This window comes from Anticarsia gemmatalis, chromosome 16, assembly GCF_050436995.1.
Source record: "Anticarsia gemmatalis isolate Benzon Research Colony breed Stoneville strain chromosome 16, ilAntGemm2 primary, whole genome shotgun sequence".
In the NCBI taxonomy this organism is placed as follows: Eukaryota; Metazoa; Arthropoda; class Insecta; order Lepidoptera; family Erebidae; genus Anticarsia; species Anticarsia gemmatalis.
Window position 1 is genome coordinate 4,045,490 of NC_134760.1, and position 23,140 is coordinate 4,068,629.

At 35.3% G+C, this 23,140-nt stretch overlaps 1 long non-coding RNA gene across 1 annotated transcript in view; it reads right to left on the bottom strand.

Annotated features, from left to right (window-relative positions):
- The window catches only part of LOC142979153 (uncharacterized), a 45,670-nt gene extending 23,666 nt beyond the window's left edge, over positions 1 to 22,004 (bottom strand). The window contains exon 1 of the long non-coding RNA XR_012959812.1: positions 21,848 to 22,004. This is a non-coding gene — a long non-coding RNA (uncharacterized LOC142979153). The remainder of the gene's footprint in view (positions 1 to 21,847) is intronic.
- Between the last annotated feature and the right edge of the window lie 1,136 nt (positions 22,005 to 23,140).

A 23,140-nucleotide genomic window follows, 5' to 3' on the forward strand; every position in this document is an offset into this window, starting at 1 on the left:
AAATTTAGGACCGCTTTGGCTTATGATACAGAAAAAAATTACAATAACTGCCTTTGTGTTGCGCTAGCCGTTAAATCTGATTATATAATCAACTTATTTTATTTTTCGGTAAATAAATTATGTCCGAGTTCCATTAACATCATAATAGGGTAAAATATTGCCAGTCGTAAAAATCCCATTGTGAGTCGTTAAAATTTTATGATTTGAAATTTAAGGACAGGCGTTAAAATGTAATAAAATGTTGCCACCCGCTAAAGAGATTAAAGGTCCAAACAATATTTACAAACAGATGCAGTGCGAAATAAAAATCGTAAAACTTAATATGTGTGAGAACGGGGATAGAAGAGCGTAACGGATTTGTTGACCGTCGCTGATAAAATAATATTATCTGTTGCAAAAATAAAATAAAATGATTAAAACTTAAACCCACACGCTATAATCAGTCAATCACTATCCGGTCTAAATTCGTATATTTTTTTTATCGGCCAGCTAAAATGCCAGCCATTACTGAAAAACAACTCATTCTCCAAAGATCATGTACGTGTCCTTGCCCCTTATTAAAGACACATAAAAAAAATCATAACAAAATCGAGAAATTACGAACTGACTTACGAACTTACGAACTTTAATTACGAAAACTTAAAACGAAGAATAGTATATGACTATTCTTCGTTTCAGGCTAGTTGTTCCATTTCAGCATCGTCACTTTTCGATGCTAAATACTAACAATACCTATGTCATTCCCCTGTAGCAATTGTTTGCTAGTTTTAATTTTCTACTTCATTGATCAGTGTGTCCTTTGATGAGTCCGAAACGTTAATGAATTTTCCTTATTCTTTCAGTCACTAAAATGTCGATGAACCATTTTGCATAGAAGTGAAACAATACGTATAGTAACTACTTTGTTAATTAAAGAGCATGACTTGCTTTGAAATCAGAATGCTTGAATAAAATAGTGGAAGAAGGAAATCAGTCATGTTTGGTATAAAATCCAAGTGTGTAGTTGTATAACCTAGGGGAGTCTTGGTCTTATTAAGCGGTTTGAAAAAATAATGAGAACACGACAGGATGATGCAATGCAAATGTGTTCTTGTTATAACAACCCTGCGGCATTATTGAGAATGTCTTATTTGGCGAATGTAATAATCATAAGTTAGCAAATATGCCATCGGTTATTTATTATATTTTTAACCAACACAAAAAATAACGTAAAAGTAGAAAGTTTTTTTAATCCAGATAATCTGCCTTTTGTCAATAAATATTATCGGCAGGATACAATAAAACATGTTATTCGCACATTTAATTCACAAATCGCGACGGAATCCACATTGACCTCCATTGTGGCGATAATTCACCGACAAACATGTCGGGAGTTTCCGACTGGCGCCATCGACAACAGATAAAACCCCTTTTGTTTTAGATACAGCCAAATGGACTGAAACACGATAATGTTCAGGCTTATTGACGGATGGTCGAAAAAAACAAAAAAAGGGAATATTTTCGTACTGTTGCACAAACCAGACGGACTCCTTTCACGACAGCGGCGCCGTGATTCTTTAACACGCTTTTTTCAACGACACATGGGTTACGATTGCAATAGCATAAAGTGTAGACAATCGTCTTTGCGCTTTCTTTTCTGGCATACTGTTGGCATCTGGCGAACAAAATTGACAATAGATTGAAAGCGTTTGGAACTAGGCCGCTAGAGTCGAGATAGGTATTATTTCACAGCAGGCGGTCTGTGAAATATAAAAATTTGTGCATGACTGTATGTTATTATTATGTTAATTTTAACTTAAGTTTTTGGATGTATGCTTTATTTACACACCGCAACAATTTAGTCAGATTTCAATTATTGTTATAATGCAACGGGTCTGAAGCTTGAACATCTTTACAGTCCTTTATTTGTTACCCATTGTTTTTTCAGGTTTTAATAATCCGGCAATTATAGTAATTTTCAAAAAATAATATGTTTAACAATTTTATTCCTGATACTTTGATGCTATGTGCGTCTTTTTACACGAACTGGCTTCAATATTGAAAATTATAGTTTTCTAGAAAGTAAACGACAAGAAATTACCACGATTTACGGCAACTCCGAAACCAGACCATTTCAAAATATCTTACGAAAACCTATTTACAGGCACTATTGTAACATTACACAGAATTATAACAAAAAATAGAGAAAATCGGAAGCAAGTATCAAAATACGAATTGTGAAATAACACAATCGAATTGATTAAATTTCTATGAAGGTTTCTAACTAAATAAAGGCGAAAATTTGCAGTAGACCTTGGGAACTCAATGCATATCGAAATGGCGGAAGTGTGTTGGGGAAAATCGGAACCAAGGCTTTGAATAAATAGGAAGAAGTATAGTATAAGTGAACCTTGGCGTTTATCACATTCATTCATGTTTTGTAAGTTTGTAACTATTGTGGGCGTGGGAAGATCGCACAAAATATTGTTGTTATCATTATCATACAAACACGTTTTGTTTTGACAGGAACATCAGAATTGAACTATCGCGCGTTTAGGTCACCACGCCGATACCACTGCATCGGGAGGTCGTGGGTTCGATTCCCACACGGAGCAATTATTTGTGCGATTCACAAATAATTGTTTCGGGTCTGGTTGTGCTTTGTGTCCGTTGTTTGTATGTTTGTAAAAGTCCCCGCGACACAAGAGCAATTCTTAGTGCGGGAGTTGTCTTAAAAAAAAAGTAAAAAAAAAAATAAAAAAAAAAGAAAAAAAAAAGAAAAAAGAAAAGTACCTATATTTTAACTGTTGACAACAGTTTATTCATGCTGTGTAATCGGACATAGCGTTTGCATTCACATAATAATATGCCTAGCTTATAATGGAAATCAAAATTGTATTACTTCATTTTAAAACATTCACAAATAGCTATTATTATTTCAGTTTAAACAGATATAATGTAGACCTCGCTTCTATTAAGACCTTTAGATGGTTCGCCCTTCACCTAAAGCAGTTCTCGAGAACACAACATCCATTACAATTACGTTTAGTATAATTTAGGATACCTTCAAAATGAAGCATTGCGTGCTGAAACAAACACTAATAATAATTACTGTATTTAGAGATCTAGAACATCAAACCTACACATAATTCAAGATTCTCATTTATACTCATATTATAAAGCTGAAGAGTTTGTTTATTTGTTTGTTTGAACGCGCTGAGTTCAGGAACTACTGGTCCTTTTGGAAAAAATCTTTCAGTGTTAGATAGCCCATTTATCGAGGAAGGCTAAAGGTTATATATCATTACGCTACAACCAATAGGAGTAGAGTACCAGTAAAAAAAATATAGTATAATTTTAGGATACCTTCCAAATAAAGCATTGGATGCTCAAGCAAATACTAATAATTATTATTATTGTATTAAGTGATCTAGAACAAAAAACCTACACATAACTACTTGTAATATAACTCTTACGATAGCTAGTTATTTTAATAACTGTATTATACATAAACATATAAAACTGATACCTTTATATCCAGTTACATATCAACCTTGTGTACGGCTCGTCAGGTGTCCTGGCCGTGACAAATAGACAAACGATCGTATTTACTATAGCTAACTATATCAAATAATAACAATGGATGCTGACGGACAAGTGTCGATGTTTACTATATTTGCGAAAGATGAGATTTCGCTACCCGGAAACATTCTTTCAGAATACTTTAAAGTTATACCTAGCTTTAATTTAGATACTTTATTACTTAAATATGCTTCTAGAAGATATTTTATTGATACATGACTTTGTTGGGATATCAAAGTACCCAAGGATTCGCTGCAAAAGAGATATACGGACTTTACAACTCTTGGATTTCTCTGTTCCGTTCAATAATAATGTTAGTTTCTGGGGAACACATCTATGTAAATGGTAAACTCTTGCGAGGTCCTAATTGGTATACATCGAAAGGAAAAGATTAAGTAGTTCTAGTAACTATTTAAGAAACAATATCAACATTAATATGTAATTACAATTAGCTGCGAAACTATTTATACGTAACTGCAGAATACTACGTATTCTCCAGTTGAGCAATAAAATGTGTAAACAAAAGACTTTCAAAACAAAATAAATGATGCTTCATGATTTATGTTTATGACCGTAAACTATGTAAATTGTAGTATTGTTATTTTTATTAAGCACGTGGATACGGCAGAATAGTACATTATGTACAACATAGTATACAACTGATCATTTATTTTTATTTCCCTATAAACATTAGTTCTAATCGTCAATAGACACAAGGTAAAATAAACGTTGCATCTTCTATTGCTTCTGCTACTACTAAAATTAAAAATCTATTACTTTCGATTTTGTTTGTGTATTTTGTTTCGGTAATTTGAATAAAAATAATCCATTTCACATTCTCGACTTCTGGAACTTTAAATCATTTCTCCGTTTATTCAGAACGGTCAAGAATTTACGTAACATACATATTTACCTACGATATTGGAGAGACTGTTGGTTAAAGCGTACTTAATTATTATACTCGTGTTCAGGCCGGTGGCGTAGCATTCATGTAGGCTTCTGCTTTCCTTTGAGAAGTTGAACAACATCCATAAACTTATCAGCGTGTAAGCTAAGGCCCTCAATTCATTTCGCTTTATAAATGCTACAGATTGTCTCTAATTTGATGATGAGCAAGTCTTTGTGGCATTAGCACAAAATACTTCCTTCTTCATCCATTGTGTTGATACTTATCATTCTGCTTTAATATAACGAAGGTGTTAAACAAAAGACGCCCAGGGAGTACTGAGCTCATGATGGCAAACAATTGTTTTACTGAGCGATAACCTTGTGGTGTCGTGCACGTGAGACGTGCGTTCTCACGGCAGCCGGCGCACGCGCATGTCACTTATGCTCACGAGTTAACTATGTGTGTTTGTAGGTGGAGCAGTTCTTCAAACGATGGATGAGATGGATGAGATCCCTACTGACATCAAGTACCCTATACTTGATGTCAGTAGGGATTTTCGTCTGTTGAAATCCGAATCTTCTATACTTATAAAGCTGAAGAGTTTGTTTGTTTGTTTGAACGCGCTAATCTCAGGAAGTACTGGTCCAATTTGAAAAATTCCTTTAGTCTTAGATAGTCTATTTATCGGAGAAGGCTATAAGCTATATATCATCACGCAACGACTAAGAGTAGCAATAAAAAATGTTACAAAAACGGGGAAAATTTTGACCCGTTCTCTCTAATGTGACGCAAGCGAAGATGCGCGGGTCAGTTAGTGTATGCTAAAACTGCATGCTTACTATTAATTATTTATTTCTATTGGTACAAAGGTTTCGACACATAAGTACGGTTAGACCGGCTCTCAAAGAGCAAAACTATGTCTGAACGAAATTAAACCAAATTTATTTTCCAGATGTCCAGACACCTGACATGACTGGAGGATGTATCTTTTTCAACTGTACCTACGTTAATTCCAAAAATCTTATATTTTAATCTCTTTCGTGTATTTGTAACATAGTTCTGCACATCTCTTATGTTAAGTAATTTTCCATGCTGTTGAATTTGTTAACTAGTTTATTCGGTAAGCGTTAAACTGTAACAAAGAAGAACAAAAATTGTTACACCGTTTATTTCGTGTTACATTATTGTAATTGCTTAATTTAAATTATTGTAATAATTAACATATTTAAGCAGTCCATCATAGTCTTATGCTCGCGTTTTGTAATAATTATGAATTCACTTAAGATGAATTTTATTTTTGTTAAAAATGGTAATTCAATTCATTTCATATGTATCTAATTAAACCGTTACAGTCGTTGCAGGGAATGAAACGTAAAATTGTAACCCGTAATTGGAAAAGGAAATATTTATGCTAAATTATCGAACATTATATTAAGCTCTATGATGCTGTATGCTACTGAATCAAAGGAAATCGTAGCTGCGAGGAAATAATGAAGAATTACTTTTGTATAAATACTGACAAACCGAATAATATGATTAGTACGACAGGCAAATGACATTCAGCAACACAGTCGTGACAGTTTTTGTCGCCCTATAAAGCTATATGCTGATGATACTAAATAAAAAATCTTCGCACATCCTAAAGTCTATTATGTTCATGCTAAGTCAGCCTTGTTCTTTGTCTTACATGAATTGAAACCATAATTCTATCATATTAAGTATTTCCGCGAAGGATCTTATACCGGAAGAAATGGCTTAAAAAACTTTAATTGCAACACCAAGTTATTTTATTGGAGGTACAGAGTGCATGAGTTCGTAATGGCTTTGTTTTATCGTGTCATGGTACAATCGGAAATAAATGATCATTCTATTTTATTGTTATTACTTCCTATTAAGACTATGGGTTTCTATTTTTGCATGAAATTAATGTCTATTTTTTGCATTCAATTATACGATCCTATTGATAAAAAAGCGTAAAATAAGTGAACGGAGGGGTTGATTTTCATCAATTCTATTAGAAATCATTAATTAATTTTGTTCAATGAAAGTAGACAGCATTGTTGTACTCAGAGGTTCAGCAAAACTTATTATCCGCAGATCGAGGTATAGATTTTTTTAACCAAATTCATATCTCAATGCATAAAATCCGTCCAGTTAAAGTTCAAATCTTACCCGATTTAAAAATACTGTCGACCTTTCGTCACCCCTTATTTAAAACTGTCAATCCTTCTAGGCCTGTCACAAAAAAATAACAAAGCATTTTTTGTTACTCTTTCTCTTTTGGATAGATCCATTATTCTGTGCGTGAAGTGAAAATATTGACAAATGGACACATTCATCAACCTACTTACGCATTGAATAAGCTTATGTTGACGCCCTTAAGCTAAATTAGACTCTCTCGTTCATTACGCTGATTGATTTGAGTATGGGGTAGTGACTATGGGCTCACGATAGATTTCTTTAAGCCGCCCGTAGGCCGCGCCTATTGTCTGCTTAATAATAAGTGAGACCGTAATTTTTGTGAGTCAAAATTGGCGTAGGTCGCGATTGCGTAGATCTATGTAATAATATTAATAGATAGAACATAATCTGTATTATGTAAAGTAGCTGGAATTAGTTATGTAAGTATTGATTAAATTCAAATTAGTTGTTACTGTAAAAGTACCTATGATGTAGGCATCCCATAAGAAAGGATCTTGATCAATTCTTCCCCAAAAGGGATAAAATAGGGGATGAAAGTTTGCATGAAAATTCTGTCCTAAGTCATAAACCACGCGGACGAAGTCGAGGGTAATATCTAGTTTCTATAATAAAGTCGTTCTTCGTAAAGCCTGTCTTACTAAATAAGACCACCTGTACCAAAATTACATAAGGCAAGACTTCGAAAATCATTAAACATAAACCATACTCAAAATTCCTTGCAGATCTAACTGAATTCCATCCTTATCTATCTGTGGTATCAGTGCATTCCTGTCAGTCAGTCGTTAGTTACAAACTGTTACAGGTGTTAAGTTACAAAGCCTATTAATAGTTTCAGAGATATTAAGATAATTTCGCGGGTTATATGCAAGGAATTCACCTTCACCAACAATAGAGAATTTAATTGAGTTTGTTGAAATCGCACAGGCATTTGCAATTGTTCTACATTCCGTGTTATGTTTTAACTATGTGACTCATTGTGATAGCTTATTGGACTATGGATCTTTACTACGGGATCGCGAGTGCAACAAGTACTTAATAAAATTATGAAATAAACACTATTATTTATGCAAATATATATTGCGTTTGTTTATTAGTTATTTTCCAGACAGGAAAATAATGTGTGAACTAGTTAATGTGTCCTAGATAGAGTAGCAATACGCCTATTTCCTAGATGACGCATTATTCTCTGTTCGAGTTAAAATACAAGTTATAGTAAACCACCGGGAAAAGGATCTTCAGGGGATTTACCTTCACTATCTAAAGCATAAACGTTGGCACAACGTTCAATCTTCAAGCATAAGGGAACTAACGGAAAATCCCCTAAAGATTTTTTTCTATAGGGGATTTTTTTCACTCCTCTCATACGTTTAAGATTCCTTTACTAAAACAATATTTAACGGATTGATTCCACAAAAGATAAGTTGATTGATTAATTGCAATAAGTGCATATTTAGTTAAACATCCACCCACTTTTCAGTAAACAACAGACACGCTTCCTAGCACCCACATGAAACCATTTATCTACATTTTAATCGTAAACGTCACATACCTAAATCTGTACATGAAACGTAAACAAAAACCGAAAAAGGCTCGGTCATAAATAACTAAAAAAGTAATAAATCATTATAGTAAATATTGTGATGATTGCAAGCACCTTGTGCTTTGAGTCACTATGACCAAACTGGTGTCCGCCCACGGCATTCCTTCTTTATCCTGTAAGTAGGAAGGTAAGGTCGCTGCATCTTATAACATTTGTTATCTAAGTTATATTTCGATAGAAACGTACGAAATAAATAGCGATACAATATAATATGCAATAAGGTAAAACCACAGGCTAAATTTTATTATCCTTAGAATTGTAAACTGTAAATGGCTTTGTCAAATTTATAGATAACATTCGTGAATGAGGCAAAGGAAGTTTGTTGGGATCGTAACAGGTGGCGTTCTTTGGTTTCTACTCACTTCTGGGAGAAAAAGGAGTGATAATATGCATCTATGTATGTTTGTAGATAACATTATGCAGGTCAAGTAGATCTCGGGAAGCCCTAGGCCATGCATCCATTGTCGCAAATTTTGATGTAATTAATTAATGTCAATGAAGATTGAGAATATCTTCCTAAACGTCTATTCTGCATGTAGTCATAAGTCTCCTTCATTAGTAGTAGTAGTTTATAAATTGATTACTTCATCAATTAGCTCCTCATAAATCGTAATTAAGATGAAAATGGTAGTGGAATGATTAAATTTTAACACATGTCGCTACGTCGCCTGTCGCCAGTACATTGGCATTTTAATTGTTCTGTGAGCTATGTTGATGGACTGTGAAGATGATGCGAGATGTCTTAATTACTCGCTTTAATTATGACAGTCTCTGTAGCGCAGTGCCTAAGGTATTCGCCAACATACTACTAAAAGTATGTTCGGAGGTCGTAAGTTCGATTTCCACATGAAACAAATGTTTCTTGCAACTTGCGATCCACAAGTTATTGGTTCGAGTCTGGTTACACTATTGTTCCCGTGACACTGACTATTTTTGTGCGTAATTTATCTAAAAAAGCAAACATTATGTTCCCTCTCTTTCATTTGTAGTTCAGTTTGTAGTTGATTTCGCTCTTTCGCTGTATGATAAGTTTTGTGTATTGTTCCACTATGTTTATTGAAACTTATTTCAATACAAGTACTTAAAATCATCTTGTAAACAAGTAGTAACCAGACAGATTTTATAGTGGCAGTTAGTTTATTATCAATATATTGCCAGACGTAAGTCCTTTGTGGTTAAGCCGCCTTGCCGGAATGCGTCATTGATTGAAAACTATCTATGTAATAGGATGAAACGACTAATTGTCAGTATTGACTGTATTTTATAATACTAGTGCATTCAAATGACATTATACCTCTTTGAGTAATGTTAGATTACTAATTTGTTGTTGTGTTTGTGTTATTTGACAGCATATTGTAAGGGAAATCCGAGTTTTCTACTTTAACCTCAGTGTTATGTTTCTTCTTGCTTACTTATATTATTACTATATTAACTTACTAGGCTCTCAGGTTTGGCGTAGGTACTCTCCTTAGGGCGAGTACCTGTTAGTAAAAAGAAATATCTTTTAAAAAGACGGAAATAAAAGTACTTCCTTTTTCTTAACAAAAAATGAATAAACATATGAAAGTAAACATTAAATCACGCGAAAGTATTTAAATAAAAATTGGCAAATTAAAACAAAATTGCTTCCGTTATTAAATAACATATTTAATAATATAATTAAGCAGTTTCACCCTACCGATATCATTGTCTCACGTAACGATTCGCAATACTTAATCATTATTGATTGGCAATTAAAGTGATCAGACATTTGTGCCGATCACGGTCATTGAACTTTCGCATACTTGACCATATCAACCATATCGTGTCTATTGGCTGCTATTGAGTATCGTTACATAATTGACGATAAGGATACCAATTGTTTGTTTATTGATTAACTCAATTGGTTTGTTCTGTAGAATTGCATTTACTTTAAGTAGTATGAACAAGTGATCTTTACTGTATCCGTGGTTTACTAAGTAACAGTGACCTCTTCTAACCCTGAGAATCTCAGATTCTATATAATTATAGCCATTTTTGTCAATGTCAAATGTTTAGTCAAAATTGTTCAGAAGTACTCCGTAACAAAATGTTCTAACGAGGTATAGCGGCTATACTATAGCCCCGTATTATGTGACTCTGAAAACATATTTGGTACAAAATTACAGTGCATTTAGTTTCTGTTAACTAACACGCGGCATAATTGTAAAATTTGTGTGAACATTCATCAAGCTTCTAAATGAATTGTAAGTAGGCACTTGTATATTGTTAAGAGTTCTTTAAAAATGTCTACATAGCAAAGTATGTTAATTCGTACTTGTCCTAAATCCCTCTTGTCCTGAGTGGATGTCCGGCTCCGGTGAGTACTAATGGGGTCATTATGTAATTATATAGGATGTTCAAAAATTCTCCTTCAAGGATGTTCTAAATTTGTAAGAAGAAAAATTGTAGTAGTTTGACTGCTTCTATGTAAGAATACGAATGCTGACCACAAGATCTCGTCAGGATATTTTCAATCGTAGCCCGGAATTTGGTGACTTGACATATGACAATAGGCTCGCCTCCTATATATAGGACTAACATTGGTAATGGCGAACCATAAATGTATTTTATGCACCTATACCTAGACCCTTCAGTACTACGAGGCTTCTAGAATAGGTATACTTTGTTCTCTAGTACATTTCATAATACCTATAAGTACCTAAAGCAATTGTTTGTAAACATCCTGCAAGGAAACTTCCGCTACAATCAGGATAATATACTAATTAACTTGTTTCTTTTTCATTAATTATGACAATCGCTAAACATCCTGTTTGTGCCAAGCTAAATTACTAGTACTTATTAGTTAATCATTGGTAATAACGTCATGAATTTTCAGTCAACAGTTATTATATTATTTTGTTACCTGTTTTGGCAAAACAAATCTAGACGCCACAAGCTCTGTTTGGTTGAATAATACGAAAATTATGAATGAGATAATACAAGCAACTACCGTTTGGCGAGTTATTGAAAGGCACAAAAGACTTTAAATACTTTTCACCCTTACGTCCTCTAAATATGTAGATATACAGTTTTGTAACTAAAAGAAAAAATAAAAAGCATTATTATCAAAGTCACGCTAGTTGCTGATTGACCAATTTTACTTGGAGACACTGAAACATCACCAATTCGGCCTCTATATATGCCGAGAAATGGTCTAATATCTAATTCCGTCAATACAAAAAATAAGTTGGTATATGACTCTCGTAGATCTTAGTATAACTTTAATCTGCTTAGATCTCGTTAGAAGTTGAATAGTACTTGTGGGCTCACAAATACATTCGAATATGGTAGTTTCAATTATAATCAAAAATATGCATGAATGTGCGAATGTCTATTGAAAACCCACGCAAATCTGTTAAACGAAGATCCTACTCATTTATCCGAGGATTGCCACATTGAAGTGACGTTCAACAATAGGCAATAACTCAAGGTGGGACAATCGAAGCGTAGGTAACAGATATGTGATCGTGCTGCTAGTTCAATAGCAAAGTTAACTATTTTCTAACACTGCTCAAAGTATCTATTGAGAAATAAAAGCCAATCGATTAATGTATGCCCATACTTTTCCAATAATAAGTATAATTTAACTAACTTAGAATATTGGGTAAGTAATTAAATCCTACTTTTATTGATCATCGCATAATTAGCGCAAAGGATTCAAACTGACATAGCAACGGTTTTAATTGCGGCAGTGATCAAAGAGAGATGTTTAATTTACAAGTCCTATCGATCACTTGAATTATGTTACACAGTGTTTAAAAGCTAATTACCTATACAATTTCTTCATCTAATACCAATAAATCGACTGATTATGCAGAAATTATACTAACACATTAGACTTTAATACACGAACACATTACACACTAACCCGCTCATACATTAACATAAATAAAAGTAAAATTGCATCAGCGCAGGCGCATCGGCATCAACTAGTAGTGCCGGTAGACGGCGCGGCGCCGCACCTGCGACCGCGCATGTGTGCCATCGTAACCGGCTCCCTGCTGGATAATGAGACCACCAGACTAACATTGCGTTATATGTTGCAATACTTATACCAATATTTCAGCTACTACAAAATTATAACTTACAGCGACTTTTGTAACTGACAAAAGTCGCTTAACAAGTTTATATTGTGAAAACCTCTTTATTTCGAAACTTTGATAAATCCCTGATTAAATTTAGAGAAAATTAGTTGATTTAAACTTTTAATTCTCGGTCAAATCAAATGCTCTTTTGGTGGAATGATGCATGCTGCAGAATAAAACATTTACAAAGATTTTCAGCGACTTTTGGGGCTGAACATAATACTGGTATGTCATCCAGACTCATCAATCTTGTGCTACCAGTCAATAACCGAAGACATCAGAAAATTCAAACAAACAATTCAATTACGTTTTATTTGAGTGCAATTAGAGACTTCTCGAGCGTAACGACATGTAACTTGCACGAAAGACCAATTTGTCATTGTTAACTGTACATTCAGGTTTTTCAATATCCACACTTTTCATTAAAGTCAATTATGAATTTAAGCAGCTGTTAGCAGTTCAGCTGCAAAAGTCACTTGTTTTCTCAACTACCAAGAAAACCGCTGCGTCAACGCAACGTTCGTATGACTACGACCTAATAGTTTGACAGTGACGACCGGTCGTCCTCTATTTTCCCTTTACACAAAGTAAATAGAGCAAGTGACTAATATCTAAGCTTTCTACGTTACTTAGTGATGTATGAGCGTTTGTAGAAAACGTTCATAGTGTCACGTTTATGCGGTAGGTGGTAGGTAATTAGTCCACTTGCAACTTCCTAGATGTCGCTAATTTATAGTTAATATAATTTACAGGTAAGCCATTAATTTGCGGTTGACCATTATGTTTGCTTGAAGAAAATTATGTAGGAGGATGCTATGGAATGCATTGCACCTTTTTGTTTATGACACATACATAAATATTAGTCATTATTACATTAAATACAAGTGTATTTAGTGCTAATAACAGGCTGGATGAGTACATTTTCTTTACGTTAGTGGTCTCAGAAGAAATAATAATCAAAGGATTCTATGAAGAGATCGTCAATAATAACCCTACCTTTTTATTTACTGACATAAACCCGATCCTGAAACAGGCCTTCGATCTTATCTGAAGGCGTTAACATTATTTCGGTTTTGGTTTGCGTGAACATCGCTCCATTAACAACATAGCTTCAGTATTCTTTACCTCAAAATAATAGTTCTAGTTCTAACAGAAAAAGAAAACAATATTTTTGATGCTACTTTTCTAATTTAGCAACCGTATCGTACTCGTGTCATATGCTAATCAAGATCCTAGTAGATAATTTTGCTTTGTGTCGTATGTCGCGCGGCACGATTCATCTCTGAACTGAGTGACGGGAGATTTGTTGCGTGACTGATACAACCGATACTGTTCAGTCACATGCTGTATGTATCGATGCGTTTGATTGTACTATGTCATAATATTGACGATGTATTGTTAATGCGCACTTATTATTTGTTAATATGGTGTAAGTATTCCTTTGACTTGTAGAGACGTAACTGCTTTATTCCACGTGCTCTCGTATTTTTGAAAATAAGCAACGAAAGCATTGACAATGACTAATTCTAAAACTTCGTTATAAAATAATTAATTATAACTTCGATATGGCTATTCCCCGAACTGAAATTTACTTGTTCCTTACTAGGTGTAAGGCTGCCATGTCTCCATGACTGTTAGCAGCAATAAGCTTGAAGGTAATAAGTAACTAGGTAGAATAATAGTTATGCTTGTTGGAATCTAATTTTAATCTAATGTTTTCTTTATACAATCAACCGGCAGTATATTTAATCAAATCTACGATAAATCACAATATTTTTTTTCCTTTTATGACTCGGCAGAATATTGCCAATCGTATATTTTACTTGATAATGGGTCAATAATTACTCTCCACTTGACTAAACCCGTTCACATTGCACTTCAAGAAACGTTGCGCTTAAGGAAATTACTAACTTCACAGTATAAAGTATTGATTTTCCTTCCTTTTACAATGTATGACTTTCCTGTGCTACACACCCAATGTTTTGCCTCTCTTTTCAACCTATGTTTAATGCGCTAATGCGCTAAACAGGAGGTGCATCGATTGTTACGCCTAGCTCTACGAGTACATAGGTAGGTACCTTCATATTCATAATTTTGCGCGGTACCTATCTGCTGGAAGCTATTTGTATTTTAAGCTACCGTTTTCATTTCCGCGGTAATGTTTTTACAATATGTTTGTAGTAGAGATACGAGAGGCTCACTTTATTGATTCTCGTACTCACACCTTGAGAATCACTTTTTATCACTTAAAATTAATGATGAACATTTCCACGATATAATGATACCTTATCGCCTCCAATTTTCAAAATTAATACAATTAGAGTCCATAAAATAATTAAGCAGCACAGTTTCCTTACGCAATCAGGTTCGGAGCTATAAATAAAGTGGCCAGTAATATGCAATAACATTTGATGTGTTTATTGTGTGGCCATAAACGTCACTACGACCGGTCGGTTTTGTGACCAATTAGCTACCTAACTTTCACTCTCATGCTCGTTATTTCGTGATGTCTGATTGAGGGTTCCATGTTGAAAACATGACAGATGTTACGTAAATGTATTTATAAATTCTATTTTTATTAATCGTCTATCAATTTGCAATAAAAAGTAAACAAACTTGTGAATTGCGCGCCAAATTACATGTCAATGTCATCTGTCAAATATGTTTTTCTCACCATAAAGTTAGAAAAATAAACAAACAAAAAGTTCCAATATAATCAAATGACAAAGCTTTTTAAATTCAGTTGCGATTTCTAGATATTTTTCCAAGTCATTATTTTGGTTTTAGTTTGCATTTTTTTATTTAATGGTTGAATAGATAGTTATATTGCGTGCAAGTATTTTCTATCAATTAATATTCACGGTTGAACAACTCATTTAGTTATTGTTGTTCAAAAATAGAAAGTATATCGAAAGAGTGGCGCTAAATCAAAGCCTTCATTTGACAGTTGGCTTCTCACTTTCTTATCAAGCCTTTGTGATTTTAAATGTTGTTTGTAATTTAAAATAATCAAAATTAGAAAGAAAGCCATCCTGAATACAGCTTCGTATTCAAGATTAAATTGAAAACAGCGTTGATGGTTAATGCGTGGAAAGTTCGCTCTTGACGTTTCGGGTTGTATTCCTACTTTAGACAAAACGTGATAAGATATCACATAAATATCATGGGTTCTAAGAACAGATAGATAATTCGAATGTATAGATTATAATATAAAGATAATATAAGCTAGGTACATAACTTCTCGCAAAACATACGGGCACGTGTCAGTCGAATACGTTGAATTCTCTCTGAAACAGTAAATTATTCATAGAGTTCGAAAAACAAACTCACTAACAGGGGAAAACCAGGAGCCTGGAGTTAATACCTACTTTAAGATGTTGTTATTTTACTAGAAATATACCTTTTCATTTGGAATAATATTAGATTTTAAAGTCCACATTCGGTGGATTTACCCGTATTGTCTTATGGGCGCTACACATAAGAGAAAATACCCATGTAATCAAGTCTGAAAGAAATTACGAAACACGGCAATCCAAAGTATGTTTTATGTTTCTAAGCTACTCACAACTGAAAGAAAGGAGTGCTCAAATCTGGCCTCACCGTTTGCAATCACTGTGTGGTCTCAAAATGAATTATGTGTTTATACAAACAAAGTATATTACTATATTATCACGTGGCAGAAAGTGTAATAATAAAGCACTACGGAACTGGGGCATCATATCTGGAGTATAGGCCTTAACTCATCTCATTGTGAGAATATCCGGTATTTGAATAATTTGTATCTCCCTATTAATGAAAACAACGTTTAGTTATGAATTGCAATTATGTATTACCCCCTTTCCGAGCTAGTGGTAGATTCAGTAATTGTAACGACTATTATAGGTGGCAATATTTGACCTAAATTAATAAATGATTTGATTTGATTTTATTTATGAGTAGTATTACGAGATTATACGACTACAACTGCCTGGGAACTGTGAGTCCGGGCACAGAACCCATTTTCTTTAGTCTACAAAACATCGCTTTAGGAGTCCTAGCATACTGTATTGGTACATAAAAATAGTATGTTACAACTGAACTCCTAATGAAATAGTACTATGGAAAAGGTCCTCTCTTTTAAGAAAGATAGGAACACATTCCCATATACTTTTAGGGCGGTATATTTGCATTCAAAATGTGATTATGGTTTTTCTTAAAGCATCTTTACAACAAAATAATATATTTACACATCGTTATTATACATACGTGAACAAAAGATGCTGCAAATAGTACTCGAAAGGAGGTTTTAACGATTGCGCAAAGGTCATACCTAGGCAATTGACATTGAGAGCTCATCCCACCCACGCTCCTTCTATTGTAAGATCTTAACGACCTGCTATGAATCATTAAAAAACTGTACCGTGATCCGAAGTCTAATTAATAATGGAGATATGCCATTGCTTACGCTTCTATTTCCGTCTCTTTTCCTCTTATCGGCGTACATATTGCTATCCCTTTCGCACCTCCCTCTTCTATACCACCACCACCAAGAGGCTACGTGTAGTTTGAAACTCCTTTTGCTCGGCATTGACGTTGTTGTTTTCGCTTCGAATAGACGTGCACTGGTGAGTGCTTTAGTATCCGTTATTTTAAATAAGTACTATTCAAATATTAAAAAAAAAAAAAAAAAACAGGAACCATAGTTATTTTCACTGTTGTAGAATAGACTGTTCGAAATTCAAATTACCCACATAACAAATAAGTTACTTACTTTACTTAACGATTCATACTTTATTATAAGTGAATAAGTCGTTCTATTACTTAATTCTTACACAGCCGAGATTGGGTAAGTGTTTGTTGATTATACCAGTGTACAAATACATAGCGTCTCGTTTTTATTTCGTCGTGTGTATTTTATGGTTAATAGTTTGATATAACGGTGTGACCGTTCGTGTATTACTTAGAAATTCTCGTTCTTATTTTGAATATGTCTTACATATTTTGCTGTATTACCTATTTAGCTATCTGTAATTATGATCGTTGAACCCTAATTTAACATTTATTTTAGCTGGATTTTTCTCAATATGAATGATCAAGCTAGTGAAAGTGTTCAAGTACAAACACGTGGTAGTGCCAAACGAAAACGTCATGATAGATTGTCTGAGTCTTCATCCGAAGGTGGTAGCTCAAGCAGTACGAGTAGTTCTAACACCAGTTCTTCTCCTGCAAAGCGTTCAAGGCGTCACCGACGCAAACGCAGACATCGTACAAGTAAAAACGTGAAACTAGATAAATTGATTGAAGAAATTAACGATCTTAAATCTAAGTTTAACGGGCCTAGCTATTCTTCTTCTACCCGCGATCACGAGTTTGACGATGATTCTTATATAGAAAATAATGTAAGCGGGAACTTATATGAACTTAATGAGAATGAACAAGAGTTTTCGCTTTCCTTGGCTACAAAATTGAAAGATTCGGATGTACTGAAAACCCCGCCGTCTTACTTGGAGTTCTTAAAATCTTTTCAACGGTTGGACGATGGCGAATGGCAAAATGTAAGATATGCAGAGGTGCAGAAAAACTATTGTCATTCTCCTGGTTTCACTAAACTCGAGGCAAATGATGAAATTAAACGATATGATACGTCTCGCGCAACAGCTAACGCTGACAAAGCTTTTGCATCTATTAGTTTTGCATTAATCAAACAAAAAGATATTCTTGAAAAAGAACTGCGTGATTTTCTTTCCTGGGCAAAGGCTACGCCTGACCTGAACTATAACGAAATACACCAAAAAATTGAAAACATTTTTGTAAACGGGGACTTTTCCAAAGTTTCTAATGATGCTCTACAGTTGGTCTGCGGCCACAGAGCAGAGGTCATTCAACATAGAAGGGAAGCTATCTTAGCTTCAGTTAGGGACCAGTTGCATAAAAGTAAATTACGCAAGATACCTCCATCGTGCAGTAATCTTTTTGACGCGGAAAAATTTTCGGCTGCCTTAGAAAAAATTGGGGACTTGCGAAAAACCTTTTGGCCTCCCCATAGAGACCGCGTATCTGCTTCGCAGTCCGGTCCGATGGCATCTACTTCAGCTACCGCTACAGCTCCGAGACACAATCAACCTGCGTACAGATCAAATCACGCACTACCTGCTCATACTAGCGGGTCTCGTGGTACCTTAAACTCTAATAAGCCCTTTCGAGGTAGAGGAGCTGGACATGGCAAGAGAAATGATTATCGACAAGCAGCATCAAAGGGTACACGTAATAAGTACCACTCTCCCTCATCCCACCGGGATAGGAGAGGAAATCGGAAATATTGACTCGCCGAGTCCTTTCCGTGCGGGGCAACTGACGCTCTACCAAGAGAGGTGGGAAGAAATGGGGGCGCCCACGTACATTCTCGACATAATTTCACGTTACCGTATCCCATTCTTGGACCGACCTCCTCTTCATTTACCAAATCTATACAACAGCCTGCAGGCGACTCCAGAAAGCACAGAAATGACAGCAGTCATAGAAAAAATGAAGGCAGAGGGTGTGCTGGTACCAGTTTCAGTTTCTCAGAGCTTTCTGTCCCGCATGTTTCTAGTCCCAAAAGCAGATGGGACAATGAGACCTATCTTCAATCTGAAACATTTAAACCATTATGTCTCGACAACTCCTTTCAGACTAATAAATGTTCACAAAATTGTCTCCTTCATACAACCAAAAGACTGGCTAGTGAAAATCGACATTTCCCAGGCGTATTTTCACTTATCGGTAAGCGAAAGTCACCGGCGGTTTTTACGCCTGCTGTATCGCAACCAACTCTTGGAAATGACTTGCTTGCCCTTCGGGCTGAGTTCTGCTCCAAAGACATTTGCCTCCCTCAGCAACTGGATAGCTCAGTTGTTGCGACAAATGGGAATCAGAATCCTTGTCTATCTAGACGATTATTTGCTCGCAAACACCAATGTTACGACTCTAAAGGAGCACACGGATATAACTTTAAATATGCTGCTTTATCTAGGCTGGAAAATAAACTTCGCAAAATCCGTACTCGTTCCAAGCAAAAGCATAGAGTACCTGGGTGTTGTTTGGGACCCATGGTCCAATTGCAAGATTCTTCCGCTAGCAAAACGTCTGAAAATACGAGCCTTAATCTTAAAGATCTTGGAATCTCATCCTCATGTAACCAAAATAACAGATCTCCAGAGCCTAATAGGAATGTTGAATTTCGCCAGTTTTGTAATTCCTCAAGGAAGGCTCAATTACCGTCAACTTCAAACGCTGACAATCTCTCATCACCGCCGCAAATTGAAAACTGTAATTTTAAACAAGGAGTCGAAAATGGACCTCGAATGGTGGCTCAACCACCTCAAAGAGAGCTCACCGATACAAATTTTACAACCCACACATTTTATGGTCACAGATGCTTCAGCCCACGCGTGGGGTGCTCAAGTAAACAACTTGAAACTTTCAGGAAATTGGTCACCTACGGAGATAGGCATGCATTCGAACATGAAAGAACTCCTTGTAGTACAAAAAGTTTTACAAGAGCAAGGTCCGAGCCTCCGGTCAACATCTGTCCATTTGCAGTGCGACAACAAAACTGCGGTGTCTTACCTTCGCCACGAAGGAGGAACAAAATCTCTAGATCTATTGGACGTGACCTACAACATTTTTCAATTACTGAACGAGTACCACATAGATCTAACAGCGTTTCATATTCCTGGATTGTACAACGCCGAAGCCGATCGACTCTCTCGCTATCGGATTGCGCCAGAGTGGCACCTCTTACCTCGGGCGACAATGCTAATTTTCGCCAAATGGGGCAGGCCGCTCATAGACCTATTTGCAACGCGTTTGACACGAGTGGTCACCAAGTATTGCTCTCTAGACCGCAAGGACTCGAAAGCGGAATTTCACGATGCCCTATCACAAACATGGGACTATCCACTTGCTTGGGTTTTTCCCCCTCCTTATCTAATACCGAAAGTCCTGCAACATCTACATCATTGTCGCGGGATTTACCTTCTGGTAACACCTCGGTGGGACAAAGTCTTTTGGCGACCGGACCTACGCAGCAGGTCATTGTCGGCCCCTTGGACGATTCGAAACCTTCACAGAGTTCTAGTGGACGTCTCAACCGGTCTCCCTCCTCAGAACGTGGACAAAATGGAGCTGGAAGTTTGGAGGTGTGGGGCTGGCGTGATGCACTAAGGGGCTGGACTCCAACACAAAGAGATATATTATTTAATAGCTGGCGCCCATCAACATTGAGGACTTATAAACCTGCGTGGTCGCGATGGGTTAAATGGACAAAGGAGAACAATATTTCTAACAGCAAGCCCTTAGGTTCGGATCTGGCTCGATTTTTGGCTGATTTATTCTATAAAGAGAAGTTATCTTATAATACAATCCTGGTTTACAAGTCTGCTGTTTCTACGCTGTGCGATCCAGACCAATCTGAACGCCTCAGTAATCATCCTTTTGTCAAGCGAATATTGAAATCAATTGCTCTATTAAAACCAACCCCGGCAAAGCCTCCGGTGTGGGATATTGACCAGGTGATTAAATATTTGTCGCAAACTGATCCTTGTACAAATAGCCTCTACCAAGTGTCTAGGAATACGGCCGCTATTTTACTCTTGTATTCGGGAAGAAGAGTACACGATTTAACGCTCCTTCAGATAAATCCTGAAAACTGTATCGTTAACAATGATCATATTATTTTATGGCCAGTATATGGTTCGAAAACTGATTCAGTCAATTATCGTCAATCCGGTTGGAAACTTATTGAATACCCTGCCGTTATGAGCTTGAATCCTGTTCATTGGATCAAGCGTCTAATTGAAATAGGTCAAAACAAAAGGGAATCTATTAATTGTAAAAGTCTTTTTATTACCACTTGTGGTCAAACAAAACCAGCGTCAAGGGTTGTGATTTCTAACTGGGTTAAGAAATTATTAAACGATGCTGGAGTAGAAGCATCAGCTGGTAGCTTTAGGGCTGCCGTTGCCTCTAAAAGTTGGATTGAGAATACACCTGTCGAAGAAATACTCTCCAGAGGCAACTGGAGATCACAAAAAACCTTTAAAAAATTCTATTGCAGGCAAATAGCTCAATCAAATGAATCCAGTTCATCAATGAGAAATATAATTTTTCAAGCTGTTTAAGTTGATCCTAGTAAACTTATTTATCAATCTGCTCTCACCGTTTTTAAGTTATGTACCTATATACTCAAGAAAGTTGTTTTGATTACTTGTTTTGTTCTGGAATTATTGTTACCGTAATAAACGGCTTTTCTTCTATTAAAAGATTTTTTCATTTTTTCATTGATACTTCAAATCTTCTATAACTATCACATTTCGACACACTATTAACTATCCAGTCACATTAACGTTGTTCACCACCACCACCAGGCGATAACAAACATCTCTCATTATTAATTAGACTTCGGATCACGGTACAGTTTTTTAATGAAGACGTTTTACCTGAAAATAAAACGTTTATTAAAATACTTACCTGATCCGAAGTCTAATATTTTAAAATTCTGCCTGGTGGCACTGCAAAAACAACCAACGTAATGCCGAGCAAAAGGAGTTTCAAACTACACGTAGCCTCTTGGTGGTGGTGGTATAGAAGAGGGAGGTGCGAAAGGGATAGCAATATGTACGCCGATAAGAGGAAAAGAGACGGAAATAGAAGCGTAAGCAATGGCATATCTCCATTATTAATTAGACTTCGGATCAGGTAAGTATTTTAATAAACGTTTTATTTTCAGGTAAAACGTCTTCATTAAAAACCTTAATATCACATTTTTTATGTGCTTAAAAGAACCTGAGAATTACGGGATAGATTTACGATTTGACGACTATTAAAGATAAATGAATTAGGCTTATTACTTAAGTTGGATAAGCATAATTACTATTTAATCGTAGAATTACTTACGTAGCATTCTTTTGTTGCTTGGTAGTTATTTAAAGAAATCCGAGCTATTGTTCTGATAGATAGACCATATGTTATTAAAATTTGTGATAACGAAATATAGGTATGCTAAAATGTTCATAATACGAAAAAAAAAACATTTTCAATAGTACTTTTTTGCAAAAAAAAAAATATTATTGCTTTCGGTCAACAAACAATAAACAGTGATTGAAAATTACTTGTAAGTCAATATACAGTAGTAATTTAAATATTTTTTACTTGCAAAGGGTGGTAAAAAATGTGTATTTTTTAATTTGCAGTTCTTCCTCCCCATCAGCAAGTTTTCAAGATTAAATTGTTGTCTGAGTATACCGAGTAATCGAACTTTTTGCCAACGGGTGTAATTAAGATGGCGATCGGTATGCATGATCACTTGTAATTATTAAGGTAGAAATTTTAATTAAAAATAATTGAAACAAATATGATGTTACGTGCGGCCTTCAAATTGACAGGGTTGGTTCAATCAATCAATCGTAGCTTTTTGTATCAGCATAATACAACAATTTACTATCATTACTGGAAATAAAAAAGTTTATAGGCTGTTTTTTACTCGCTTAATTTTAACCTAAAAAATGATTTGCGCCTTGTTATTCATACACCGTCACGTAAAGGTTTAATTCTGGAGTGTAAAAAACGTAATATCATTTCATTTTGAAGGAAAAACACCAATCAAACGTACAATCAATCACAATCAAAAACCTTGATCGAGTACACTTTTTAACCTTCCATATTCCTATTGAGGTTTGCCGCTTCATATACAAAACAGGTATAATAAATAAACTAATCACGTATACACAAAAATGACAGAATATCAAAGCAAATTTAAAAAAC